At 42.8% G+C, this 13,929-nt stretch overlaps 1 protein-coding gene across 6 annotated transcripts in view; it reads right to left on the bottom strand.

Annotated features, from left to right (window-relative positions):
* CYRIB (CYFIP related Rac1 interactor B) overlaps positions 1-13,929 on the bottom strand; it is a 98,049-nt gene that overhangs the window by 68,283 nt on the left and 15,837 nt on the right. For 2 of the 6 annotated variants that reach the window (XM_066175924.1, XM_066175967.1), the window contains exon 1: positions 7,548-7,697. The exons of 3 other annotated variants lie outside the window; for them this stretch is intronic. The gene's annotated coding sequence lies outside the window, so the exon portion shown is untranslated. Of the gene's footprint in view, positions 1-7,547; positions 7,700-13,929 lie in introns of those variants that run through there. One more of the 6 variants, XM_066175986.1, reaches the window with a different exon arrangement.

Genomic DNA, 13,929 nt, shown 5'->3' with positions numbered 1-13,929 from the left:
TAACCATGCAAAACTAACTGAACTTCTCTGTGCGTTCGCTCCTCGTGTAAAATAGGAAGCAAACTACTTCCTCATCTCACTAGACCATTCTGATAATAAATAACTTTACAGAAAGCAGCACCAGGCTATCTGTGAAGAAATTAACTGCTTTTCTGGAGCAATCTAGCAAGCGCATGGTGCAGTCTGAAGCAATGAAGACACACTAGTGATGGAACTAGCACCAGACACTTGGGTGGGATGAAGCAAGGTACTAATGGAAGAAATGGCCTACAATCATGGCTGCTTGCTCTCTGCAGCTTCTGGACTTTTGAGCACTGCTTCACAGCCAAACAGTACAAATTCTTAACCAGGAGAAGAGCCCAGACAATTTATCCTCATAGTTACATAGCTCATGACCAGAATCAGAACCATTTGCTCGCAACACCAATTTTTACCAGAGATACAAATTAAGGTAAAGTGGTGAAGACACGTTGGCTACTAATGGCAATAGTCAAAACTGTTTATTTCACTGCAGTCCCTCCCTCATACATTTTCCACCTCTGCTTTTACCATCACAAGTTCCTTGCCCAACACACCTATCTGCCTTCTTTACAAAATCCTAGCTTCTACCCTTGCTACTCCTGTCCACCTTTCCCTGCTCTCCACCTCTCTTTTACGCATTTTCTTTGTCCAGCAAGTCCTCATTTTGTTTGATGTCCCCAAGACACTGGGTGAGAGGCAGCATTGCTCCTACACATCCCCTCAGTACTGACCAACACTTCCCACACAGCCAAAGAGCCCACAGCCCAACCTCTCTGCTAGTGTACAATCAACCTGGGCCTAACTCAGTCCCAGATTCTAATTACTATTCTTCCCTGCTTACAACTCAGAGCAAGTTGCTCCTCCTCCTAGTTAATTTGCCATCTCTCCTCACCTCAGCTGTCCTCTCCATCCATCCCATTTCTTCTTCCATGCTGCCTGCCTGGATACATGTTTATTAGAGCATGAGTCTTCATAGGACTGTAATGGGGTCAAACTGAGGCCCATTCTGGACTAGGGACAGGAAGAAAAGCAAAGCAAGAGGCATCAGGCCTGCAAAAACAATCTGCTCTAAAGCACAGACACACAAGAGTTACTTGAAGAGCTGTCAAATTTTAAGACTCCCATTACAGCATCTGTTCCCAAGCTTCACTTTTGGCAGTTACTGAAGTCGTTTGACTGAAATTCCTTTGAAAACCTGACACAATATTAACATCAATATTATGTCACACTCAAAATATTAGGTCTTAATCAATAGTCTCTTACACTGCCATTTACTAGACTCTACTGCCAGTCACACCTACAGGGAGTTTCCTACCGGGACACAGTTCTATCCCATATTTATTAAGAAGTCAGAGTCACAGAAAATGGTCCCCCACAAAAACTTTGAACATGGCTAAAACCGTAAACTTTGGAAGAGATAAGAAAACAACTTGGGCTTTGTTATACTAGTTGAAAGTTCTTGTACGATTGTCATCAAAACCTCAAGGTTGGAGATATCAACTAGATGATACTATTCTGTTACTCCTGCGAAGAAATTATTTCACTCTGAACTCCGAGATGCAAAGGTAAGAACAGATAAAGTATTTACTATTTTAGTGCTTAGGAGAACACGACTTTAGTCAGTTACACACGGGAACAAGCAAAGTAACCATAGCAAAAATTTTCAAAAACTTCATTACAATTCAATTGCCTGTTCGGCCGACAAATCCACATCTCCTCACACAGAATCAGGAAATCTAAACTCTGAATCAATTAACTGCTTCCATAAGCAATCCTTACACAATGCTCTCTCTTGTCTGTATGATCTTCATTTATAGAAAAGGTCAGCAATTTTATCTTTGAAATGAAGCCTCATGAAGTCTAGTGGTTACTTATTTCACTTCCACCTTTGAAGGGAACAGTTTCAAGTAACTGTATGTCTCAGCACATAAAAGGTGCAAATACAACAAGAAATGAACTGCCTTTTCATGCCCAGAATGCACTTTGCCTACGAATTTTCACTTTCAAGGACACTAAACAGGAATGTTTTGGTGAAACAACACCGCCTCCAAAGAAAACCCCAACAAACAAACACACAAACCCCCTCAAATCAACAAAAACAACCCTGCTGTGAATGTATTTCTCATTATTTCTTACAGCTTTCTTTTTCCAGAATAATAGTGCTAGAATTCAGAAAACTGTCTGGTTTTTGGTTTTTTTGTTTCTTTTTAATTCAGTAGAGGGTCAAACTGATTTGTACATCAGAGGCTGAAACAAACACCTTTGTTGTGCAACACAAAAAAGCAAGAAATCCGTTTCCGTGAGGATGTTACCCTCAAGACTGCTGTAATAAAAAGGAGAACGACCCATGATCCAGTGCCACACCTGACTGGGAGAATATGCAATTAGATCTAAGTTTTGAAGTTATTCAACTGCTACAGCCACTAGACACAGAAACGGGGCTTTCCAGTCACCTAATTTACAACCAGGGCTCCTAGGAACTCATCTATTACCTTGTGTAGTACACCAGAAAAAGTTACTCACGCTAACACTCCATTTAATTTAATCATCTAGTACTGAAGGAGAAGCAGAATTGCCTCATGGCTGAATTTAAGAGTCTTTTGAAGTACTCCAGTTAAACAGAATTTGCTCACAGAACTGCCTCCTGCTACCAGGGAACATTTAAGCCCTGTAGTCTGAAGTAAAAAGTGCTTTTAAAAATGTATCTAGGACAGTGTTCTGCTATACTTTCTTATATATAAAGTGATTACCAATATAAGGTGGTTATTTTTGCCTGGTGGACACCAATTTCAGGTAAAGCATTTGCTGATGGAATCAGCCTCCCAGATAAACATATTAACTGCCTACAGGATCAAGCTTTAGGTTTTGGTGTGGGTGGCAGACAGAAGGCCTGTTTTGCAAGGCATGCTATTTTTGTAGCTACAGCCACACCAAAGTGAATGCAGTCAAATCTCACAAGCTAAGCTGTCCCAGACCCAGTCACACTGTTTGCACAGGGACCACCTGGGAATCCCAAGTGCTGTAGATATAAGCTAGAGAATCAGTCCAACACTTAGTAATCAAGACCACAAACCATACAGCATTTTCACTGAACAGGAGTAAAAGAGTAAAAATATATCCTCCCATACAAACATTATTACAGAGAACTAGTTTTATATACCTGAAGATTGTACATAAGTACAATCTCTTCGTTTCAGAGATATTTAGTCCCCAGTTTTTCCTGCAGTCCCACAATGATTTCATGTAGTAGGAAAAAAAAAAAAAAAAGGCAGGTTTGGTCAGTCAGATACCATTCCCCAAATGCATCATCAGAACTTTAGGTTAGTGCAAAGAAGGCAAACAACAGCCTTCCCCAACACACACAAATTAGTCAATAGTTGTCTAAGTATACTAGAATCATAAAAATTCTTTTTCTACGCGCTGAAAAAGCAATCCTAAAGAACATTCAAAGATAATAAGTCTGAAACCAAAACTACTTTTACAAATCAATTCCATGGACAGCATTAACATTGTCAGAGTTAACCAGAAATAAACTACTAAGCATTTCATCAATAACACCACATTCAATAGCAACAGTAAATGAAGAGAGCAGCATGATCAGAAAGCAAAGGTTGTAACAACAGATCTGAGTTCAAAAACCACATAAACAGACTGAGCAGGACAGGGTCAGCCCTTACCTCACAACCATGACTGTCTTTCAACTATTCTGAAATTCAAATGATCATGAGTGAAAAGCCAAAAAATGCATCATTTTCCCTACACCTTTCTATTATGCTTTGGCTGTAACTAGTTTCACTGCTTCCACAGTGAAGGTATTCTCTGTACGTCAGCCTTTCACATGACACAGAGGACAAAATGCCATTTCTAAAAAGCAGAATGCAATTAAAACCACAGGGGATGGGGAACACAGGAGAAAGTGCTGCAGCTAAAAATACTTTCAGCTTTACCCAGTCAATTCTAAAACTGCTCATTGTTTGTTTTTGGTTCCTGTTAAGCTCTGCTGTTTATATGATTGCAATACAGGTATCCCCAGTAAGCACTGGAACTGCAAATGTAAAACAGTGCCTATGTAAGAGCCTATTACTCTCAGCAAATTTTAGACAGTTGGAAACACTCTGCAGCTGCAGCAGCCAACTTGTGGCACTTGAGAGAACATTCCTGAATCACAGATGGGGGGAAACTGAGGTGATTTTATAAGAGATCCTGAAATTAAAGGCAATCAAGTAAGACCCTGTCTTTGTAAATATGAAGAGAAATGCAGATTTCTCTACATCGGGTAGAGGTGTTAAATTTTCCATGATCACAAGGAAGAAAATACTGATACTGCTAAGTTTATATGGCCATAGATTAACATAAAGGAAAACTTAAGAGGTGTGCAAGAGGACCATCCACTTACTTACAAGTATTCTTGATATACACAAACAAATGGGAGTAGAGAAGACATCAAATGGTACATAGAAGTGGTCAACATTAATAGCTGGAAAATTATTTGAAATAATTCTTACCCTGCCTAACTGATACATGTATTTCAGGTGCCACAGCTACTAAGCAGTGCCAGTGCTTCAGGGTCACCAGTGCTTAACTCTTTCCAATCCACGCTGAGTTGCCTTCATATCCCCCATGCCTCCTGAAGCCATGCTGACAGTCTGGAAGGACTCAGTTGGACCAAAACGATCACCAGGATGACTCTCTAAGCACAGGAGTTGGCACTGACATTCAAGCCTTGTGTGGATTCAGCACATATATTCACATGTGCTGCATGCCTTGCCTATAGCACATTTGCTTGACAGTTGATAATCCACGAGATGTGATTTGACAACACTCAAAATATTTCAGCTTTGACGATGTATTTTCAAACATTTTTACGATGAATGTGTCTCATAAAATTGATTTGTAATGTATTCCAGGGTAGTTAACATTACCTTAATGAACAGGAGTCATTCTTCTCAACTTATGCCCATCTACATCAATGACAGAAACTCCCAATATAATTTAAGAGAACAAGCCTTTAGGTAGGAGAGACAAAGGTGACAACCTTGACTTATGCAAGTGCCATCATTTCCCAAAAACCACCAACCAAATGAACTACAACGGCCACACACAAACCTATTTAAACACAAATCCAACTCCTTGCATACAGGCTTTAATTTTGCCTGTCTCCACTACATCAAGATATGCATTGGTTCCATCTATGCCCCCAGCTGGCAAGCAGGAACAAGAAAAAGGGGACTGCAGGCTGTTTGTGTGTCTGTGTTCTCCAAGACACACAGCAAGAGGAAAAAAAAAATCTGCATTTATGCTTACCATGCCAAAGTAGCTGCAGAAATCCAAAGTGGCCCCTACACATGCTTTTTCAAATGACAGAGACAATTTCTCTTACTGTATTACTCAATAATTCAGTAGTTTGCAATATAAATATTCCCTGTCCTTCTGTCTCTTTACAGTATTCATTCCAAATGTTTAGTAAGCACTGTTAGAGGTCTGGTGACAGACACCTTAAGGTGCCCCCATAAGTGTCTTTAAACTAGTGCATTCAATTAATTTAACAATTAATTCTTTTGCAAATATATATAACTACTGATAGACACAATTAAAAATTGATTCCTTTTTTCTCTTTACCACGAGATTAACACAAAATCCAGATAAAGGGACAGAATAGTTTTGTATGCAAGAAGAGAATTGGTTGATACCAGATTTCCACAGCCAGTGCAGGGAAGGGTTTCACAGGAAGAGGCAGAGACTTTCAGAAGACAAACTCTCCTATAATCTGTACCCCCAGGTGGCCCCAGCTAAACTGCAAACAAGGAAGAAAATCTAGAGCACCTGATGACAAATGGAAGTTGTATAACAGATGGGATCAAATTCATTCCTTACTTTCATGTAATTGTGGTACTTCTTGACAGGGATATTTTAAAACAGATCCTGGGATCACTTCTTTCCACAGCCCCTGCTCTCAGACAGCTAATATATGCAATAACAAATCTGACAGTCTGACTGGGATAAAAAGCTATCTTCTCTCCTACTCAAAGCTTCTGTTTCAACAATAGAATACTCTCTGCATGCCAGGCAAGAAACAATCCAACTTCATTTAACAGCAGTATCTTTTTCACGTGGTTTAGGATTTTGCTGTTAAGCTTGCCACACAGAACCAAAGACATATTCCACAAAACAACACACCTTGCTGAACAAAGATATTTGTCAGGGGGAACCTTTTAAGTTTGAATCCATGTTCCAACCTTGACAACAGTAATCTCTGGCTATTTACTGTCCAACACCCAAATCTGCCACAACCTACAACAGAAAATGCTGACTGACTAAAAGCTCTATTTAAAGTCCAAGCAGTCAGAGCACAAAGAAAAAAGGTTCTGTGTCAATGAGGGGGAAGAGAATTTGAGCAAAAGAAACTTTGCAATTTTTACCACTAGAAACAGTAATAAGGAAGAACACAGATTATCAGATCAATCTAGAAAATGTTTTAATGGTTTGAGGATTAACATACATGCTAATGTACACTTGTATTGCCATATTATGTTACCAGAAACTCAGAATCATAGATTTTAGATATTAGTAAGACTCCACTACCACAGCAGTATGACAGCTCTCACACTGTTGCTGACTTCTGAATCCAGGATGCTGATGCTGTGGAACAAATAAAGAAAAAAAACTTCAAAAACCTTCTTAACACATAGTCTCTTGATTTCTTCAGGGTCTCAAATGTCTCTGTGAAGAAAACTATTGTATTTTTTATCAAGTGAGATATGACACCAGATTAAAAAGTAACAAAAAATCAAGTTGCAGGCATCCTTATTCTCGAATTACATGGAAGAAAATTGTAAAGCAATTAAAATTTGATTTTATCAGCTATATAATGACTAGGTTAGAAACAACACTCTCCTGCTACAGACTCCAAATTCACCTTAACTCCACCTGGAATTACAGCTCCAGCACCACAGCGCTGCACACAAACCGGCAGGATACACTCTCACCATGACAAATTTGTAACGACCCCTGTATTCCGCTTCTCCCGCTGCATGTACAGCCACACTCCGAAAGGCTGCAGATGTCCCTTCAAGAGCTCTCCCCCTCCCGCCGCTCCCGTTATCCATAAACACTGTCACTCCATCCTGCATCCCGGGCACTACCTGCATCCCGGGGAGCCGCCCGCACTCGCACCGGGCGCAAACCAGACCTTGTGCCCGCCACAGGGGGAAGGAGCAGCCGGGGAAGCCCAGGGCAGGGCGGCCGGTCCCCGGTGACCCGCGTGGTTCTCCCGGCGAGGGAGCAGCGGCCGCCGCTTCCCCCGCAACCCGGGGCCCCTCCTCGGCGTGCGGGGGGAAGCGGCGGCGGGACGGGAGAAGTTGCGAAGCGCTGGGGGAGCGGGGAGAGCAACAGCTGGCGCCGGGCGGGGAACGGGGGCCCCGCGGGAACGGGGCGGGGGTCGCGCCGCCGGCGCCGAGGGAACGCGGGGGATGCAGCGGCGAGCGCCCCGCCCGGCCCCTCCCGCCCTCCGCGCCGCTGGCACTCACCGAGCCGCCCCGCGCGCGGCGATGCGGGACCGGGATCCAGACCGGGATCCGGAGCGGGACCGGGATCGGGAGCGGAGCCGCCGCCTCCCCCGCTCGGCCGGAGCAGCGACGGAGCGGCGCGCGCGGGTGGCGGGAGCGCGCCGGGAGCGCGCGCAGGCGGCGGGAGCGCGCGCGGGGAGGGGGGGCGGGGGGGGGGAGCGGCTGCACAGCACCGCGGGCACCGGCCGTGCGGGCGGGCGTGCGCTGACCCGGATGTACCGGGGGGGCGGCCAGCAGCAGGTGACTGCGCAAGCGCGGCCGGCCGCCAGCGCATTGCGCATGCACCTGCTTCGACTCCGAGTGTCTCGGGCACGGGCGGGGGAGCGAAAGAGAGGCGGGCGGGCGAGGCTACGAGTGGGGCAACCGCTTAAAGGGGCCGCCGTCCTCCCACAGCCCCGCAGGAACAGCTCATTAACGTCACTCAATCAATGTTACTGATCGCTCCTTGAGCCAGTCGGGTGACTCCGGTGCTTTTCCAAGGCCTGGCTCCAGGGTTTAATGTGTCTGCAGCTGGCAAAGCCAGGTTGGGAAGGGAGATGGGGTGGTCCTCTTGTGGGAAAAGCGGGGCTGCTCGCTTAAAGCAGTTCAGAAATGTCTTTCCAGATGGATCAAAGCATAAATACATAAATAATATAAATTTAAAAAGAAAAACAAAACAAAACAAAAAAAAAAACAAAGTGGAAAGTCCCATCCCTCAGTGAGCACTGCCAGAGCCCCGTACCATTGCGCTCAGACTGATCCTGGAATGTTTTCCATCTGAAAACGCAAAAGACATGCAAAATGTGTTTAAAATCAGAAAAAAAAACCCCCAAAATAAAACAAACAAACAAAAAACCCCAACAAAACAACAACAAAAAAACCCCCAGAACACATGGGATTATGGGGTTACTTACCCTGGAGAAAAGGAGCCTCAGGGGCTACCTTATGGCTTTCTACAACTCCCCGAAAGGAGGCCGGAGCCAGGTGGGGGTCGGTCTCTTCTCCCAAGTGACAAGAGACAGTACAAGAGGAAATGGCCTCAAGTTTCACCAGGGAAGGTTTAGATTGGATATTAGGGGGAAAAAATCCTCATAGAAAGGGTTGTCAAGCGTTGGAACAGGCTGCCCACAAAAGTGGTGGTCACCATCACTGGAGGTGTTTATGAGACAAGTACATGTGGCACTTGGGGATGTGGTTTAGTGGTGACTTCGCTACAAGTTTATGGAAGGTCTCAATGATCTGAAAGGTCTTCTCCAGCATAAATGACTCTAAACACAAAAACGTATTTTGAGAACATCCCATGGACTTAATTATGCGCTTTCTGTGCAGGACCAGGATTTGGACTCAATCTTCCTTGTGGGTTTTTTCCAACTCAGCACATTCTTGGATTTTATGAAGGTTTCACCTTCCATATCACACTCTTGATTTTGGTAACCTCACACAGGGACAATGCACAGTCTGAACTGCTTCTCCTGCTGTGGATAAATTTGCCAAAGCAGAAGCATTGCACAAATACCTCATTTTAGGGCTTGCCGCTTTAGTAAAATTCCACACAGACCTACTTGGAAAGAAAAAAAGTAAAAGTTCTGCTGTTTTTGCTTTGCCTTGGTTTTGTTTTTGTTGTTTTTTGGGGGTTTTTTCTCAACATAACCTGGAATCTAGACAATGTTTTTCTAAATTTTGCCATGAAGTCTCACCTGGCCTTCACACTGAGCTGTTCTGACACCAAGGGAAGTTCACAGCACATTCAGTGAGGCTGCACTGGGAGCGGTTCAGAGACCAGGTTGACAGCCAGGCAGTAGTGTCTGGACACTGCCAGGACAAAACTTGCACCCTCAAATAGTAAAACATTATCAGTATATATGTAATCAAAGGCTATTTCTCAATCTGAAAGAGACAAACCAACCACCTCACAGTCCAACCATTTCTACAAGTTTCTCTTCAGGAAGCCTGATAGAAATTTGTTAACTGCCAAATATTAGTGAATATCAGGTACCTCCAAGTCCACCAAGAAAGCCCAAAAATGGAAAATGCTCAGAGATTTATTTATATGTCAATGTATTTCTCTTTTTATTTTCATACCTACATATATGTTGACTTAATCTGATAAACTTAGTTTGTCTTTAACTTGTTAGGATTCAAGATACATGGATTGACTATAATAACTTTAAAATATTCTAGCTAGAAGAGTATCCCGGGATATGAAGGATGCCATTTGTGAGTATAGTTCAGCTGCAAAACCTGTTTGGTGAACTCAAAGGAAATTGCCACACTTGAGTTTTGGTCCTTGGGTAGCAGTCAGGCAAGACCAGGGCTGGTGCAGCACTTACCTGCCACTGCCTTCACCTAAGCAGGAAACAGGGAGTGCTCAGGCAAGCTCTGGAGGCTCTGAGAGGTTTGTACAGACTGGAGCAAACAGGGGGGTTGTCAAAGAAGATATGAAAAATTATTTTCACAGAAGCACCCTCAGAAGAATGACAGAAGTTCCAGTTCTGCCTGTGTGACTTGTGTAAGTGGCTGAACAAATGCTTGACATGGCTTTTCACTTCTGCCACAGAAAGGATTTTTTTTGCAGCAGATACAAATTTTGAGGTGTGAATCGATGCACACTCCTTCCTGAGAGGAGACAGGTCACTACCACATCCTCATCTTCTCTAAAGTCCACAAAGCTTTAAAAGTCTGTGTGCCAGGCAGGAGGTGATCCAAGTCCCACTGAACTGAATTCAAGGCAAGCAGAATTGTGCTCTTAATTAATGTTGGACTCGTTACCGTTTGGGCTTAATAGAAACTGGGAGGTCTCACTCGTCATACCATAGAACTTTGTTCTGCTACAAAGAACTAAAGAACTACACACAACCAGCCTCGAGGATGAACAGTTTTTGTTGCTCATAACATAAAGCACTTGGGACTTGGCAGGGCGGGGTTAGACAAAAAAAATTTCCTACTGAAACCATGAGCAGGTTTATAATAATATATACTTTTTAGGGTTCTCCAAAATTTTAAGATACCTTTGATTTGCATCTCACATCTTCCAGAAGTACAAGAATGCCCAAACACAGAGTATCACTGATGCTTTAACAGCAGCTTCACACTAAGACATCCACATCCCCCATAATAATTGACCCATAAAAAAATTATTGAACACTGTGGAAAATTCTGCATGACTAAAAAACCCAGCAATTTTCTCTTAGTTCTGCCTTCACTTTTAATCTCTTAATTGCTTCTTCTGAATGCAAAATTATTTTACCAGGATATCACTGCAATAAATATTAAAACTCTCCCCCAAATAAAAACAAACCCCAAAACAACAACAATAAAACAGAATTAAAGATTATATTTGTAAGTTAGTATCATATAATAAAAGAGTGGTAACAGAACATAACTGTTTCTATGCTGCTAAATGCTTGAGGATCGTTTAGGTAGTAGGAGTGTTGGTGCCAGGTAGGTATATCTGACAGGAAAGAAAACAGGCCAGAGCATTTTCATCAGGGCAAGATGAATAAGCTCTAAATGTACTTTTGGATGTATATGTATTGCATATATGTGTGAGTACATCAGTGACAAAAGATGACTTTATTTTATATATGGATGGCCAGGTGGATAAATAAAACCACAGGAGTAAAGCTGCCCTTAGGTGCCATGCACTGCTGGGATACTTGGGTTGCTTTTCAACCTAATGGTAGCCTAGGGGAGAGAGTCCAAAGGGAAAAAGAAGTGACCAACACCCTGAGCCATGTGAACTCAGTAGGGACAACAGAGAGCCCTGACCACTGACAGCAGCCCTGTTTGTTCTGGGGGGGGAGGACAGCAATAGCTCTTACATTACATGGATGAAAATAGAAAGTAAACATCCTGTGGCTAAAGATTATTCTTTTAAAGAAATGGTTAAAAAGATGAAATTTCATACAGAAAATGTCAAGAATGGAAGAAAGGCAGCTTTGCAGGGCTCCCTTGTTACACTGTTGTGGTTCATAGCACCTTTCAGTTCAGATAAAACTAATGTCAGGTTTTGCCCTCCCCTGCCCAGATTTCCCCACATTCTCAAGTGCCACGGTAGTAGACGAGGGAGTGCAGAGGCAGTCACATTTATACATAGAGTCCTTTAGGGCTTTCATTTAGATTGTACAAATCCTCTGATATGAATGTTGCTCTTTACAATATAAACAGGTTGTGACTAAATATGAACGATCTACATAAATTTCCAGAAGCACAGACAAAACAAAAAGCCAAGGTCAAATCACTGGATGCACATAAGGATCCCTGAAGTGCTTCCAGATATTGTCATGCCAAACAGTTACAATCTTTTATACTTGCAGGAGACAGGCACTCACAATCTCAGCATGCCTTTCCCCTCCCCCCACCAAAAAAAAAGGGTCATTTCAATACTTAGGTGGCAAATGGGAAAATTGAGATGCTTCTGGATTTCAGTCATTTTACCCTGATAGACCTGGTGAAATCGTGTCATCTCCTCATGCTATGCCCCAGTCACTTCACGTGACTAATTGCATCAGTCATCTCCTCTTCTGCCATTACAAAGTCCAAGATTATTTCCAAGTTTGCTCATCTGGTGATGCAGTTGCTCTCTACTAATGATCAGCACGGCCTCTTCGTGTGGGGAGCCTCAGCTAAAACACACAGCACGCTCTCAATTAATGAACACTTCTTTAAGTCCTGTAACACAAGGTGGTTCTGTGCCATGTCAGTTGGACTGAAATCAAGAATAATGGAGATTTTACAAAGTAAAGCTCTTTTTTTTTTTTTTCCAAATTTTGCTGCCTTACCTCAAAAATACAGCTCACCTATATGAGAAAGGGAAGAAAAAGGAGGAAAAAAGAGAAAATGTCAGGTGTTAAGCCTGCATTAGAAGATTACAAACCAATAAGCATTGAGGAAGGTGGAAAGAGGAACTGCAGCTATTTTAATCATGTTTTATCTCTACTGGAAAATAGAAAGACAAATTAGAGTAGTAGACGTGCTACAGAATAGAGCAGAATACAGTATTAGTCTCTGAGATCTTTAAGCTGCTCATAAAAGTTTGTGAAATACAGAATTTCTTCAGTGATCACCACATGGACTCCTTTGCACTGACAAATACTTTGAGTAGTTGCAGTGGTGAACTTGTGCTGGTAGCAAACTGGCAAGGGAAGAGGCCTGCTAAGCAACTGAGATAATCCAGCATTACCAAGTTGAGGAGGTCATGACCACAGACTGTGATTCTGCACTGATGGCAGTCAGTGGAAGAAAAGCCCCTGATACACCTGTTTGTCTCTGCTCAGTGCAGTGGAAAAACTGTGATCACCTCAGCAGGTGCTGGGCCATCACCTTTGCTCATTTGAGAGGCACCTTTCTCCAGCAAACTCCTAAATGTCACTGTAAACTCCTAAAGGTCACTGTATTTATTCACTCTGAGTAGCAGTCAGTGCCTTTAAGTGCGGGCTTCACCAAGTCAGAGGAGGCTGCAAATCCGGTGATGTACAGTGGTAGAGTTTCACTTGACCTCCCATTAGCCCCAGTCAAGCCAGTTTATTAAACAAAGTAAACCACCAGGACAACCGGGGGAAATAAAATACAAATCTGAACTGGAACTTTCTCACAAACATTGTAATTTTCTTTTTCTTCTCTTCCCCAATTTTTTTTTCAGATCAGCAGCATAATAGTTTTCCAGTTAATGGACAGAATCAATGTTTCAGAGACAATGTCCCAGAGAGCCACATTGTCTCATGCTCTCTGGAAGAGAACCCAGTTTTTTGTTTTGGTGTGATTTGGATGTTTTTGACCAAACACAGTTGTGCTGCCCTGACGGAAACAAATATTCATTGATTTCACTGAGATTTCTGCCTACCTCAGGAGCATGAGACTGGTGTTTTACTTTGATCACATCCTTTGTCATGATGTAATCATTGCAGAGTTTTTGTTTATTGGTTCTGGAGTTTCTCTGTGGTTTTTTGTTTGTTTGTTTGTTTGTTTGTTTGGGGTTTTTTTCCCCAAAGTGTTTAATTCATTTGTTATTAGAAGCCCTCAGAACAGCATTTGGCTTGTAAGTGATTTTTGGCCTGTGTCTAGGTGTTACCAAGGGACATTGTCAAGAGACCGTTTCACTGTGCTTCAGCTGTTTCCTTTGCTACAGCTGTTCTTAGTTTCGTCTTCACATCACAGGGGAAGTTGCAGTCTTCTGCTGGGGAAATAGGTGACTGAATTAAAGCACCTCAGGGAAGGGCTCTGCAGAGTATCAATCTCAGGGGGCAATTTCAAAATTCAGTGAGTAAATATAGATTTCACAAAATAACAGTGTTAGGCACTGCTGGGCAAGACACGAGAAAGGACAGCATCTCAGGCTGCATCCCATATGATGTGTTCCTTGAGC

This window comes from Chamaea fasciata, unplaced genomic scaffold (assembly GCF_029207755.1).
Source record: "Chamaea fasciata isolate MVZ Bird 193981 ecotype frontalis unplaced genomic scaffold, bChaFas1.0.hap1 SCAF_1, whole genome shotgun sequence".
NCBI classification, from domain to species: Eukaryota; Metazoa; Chordata; class Aves; order Passeriformes; family Sylviidae; genus Chamaea; species Chamaea fasciata.
Note: the sequence above shows the minus strand (reverse complement) of the source record. Positions and strands in the feature narration are given on the sequence as shown.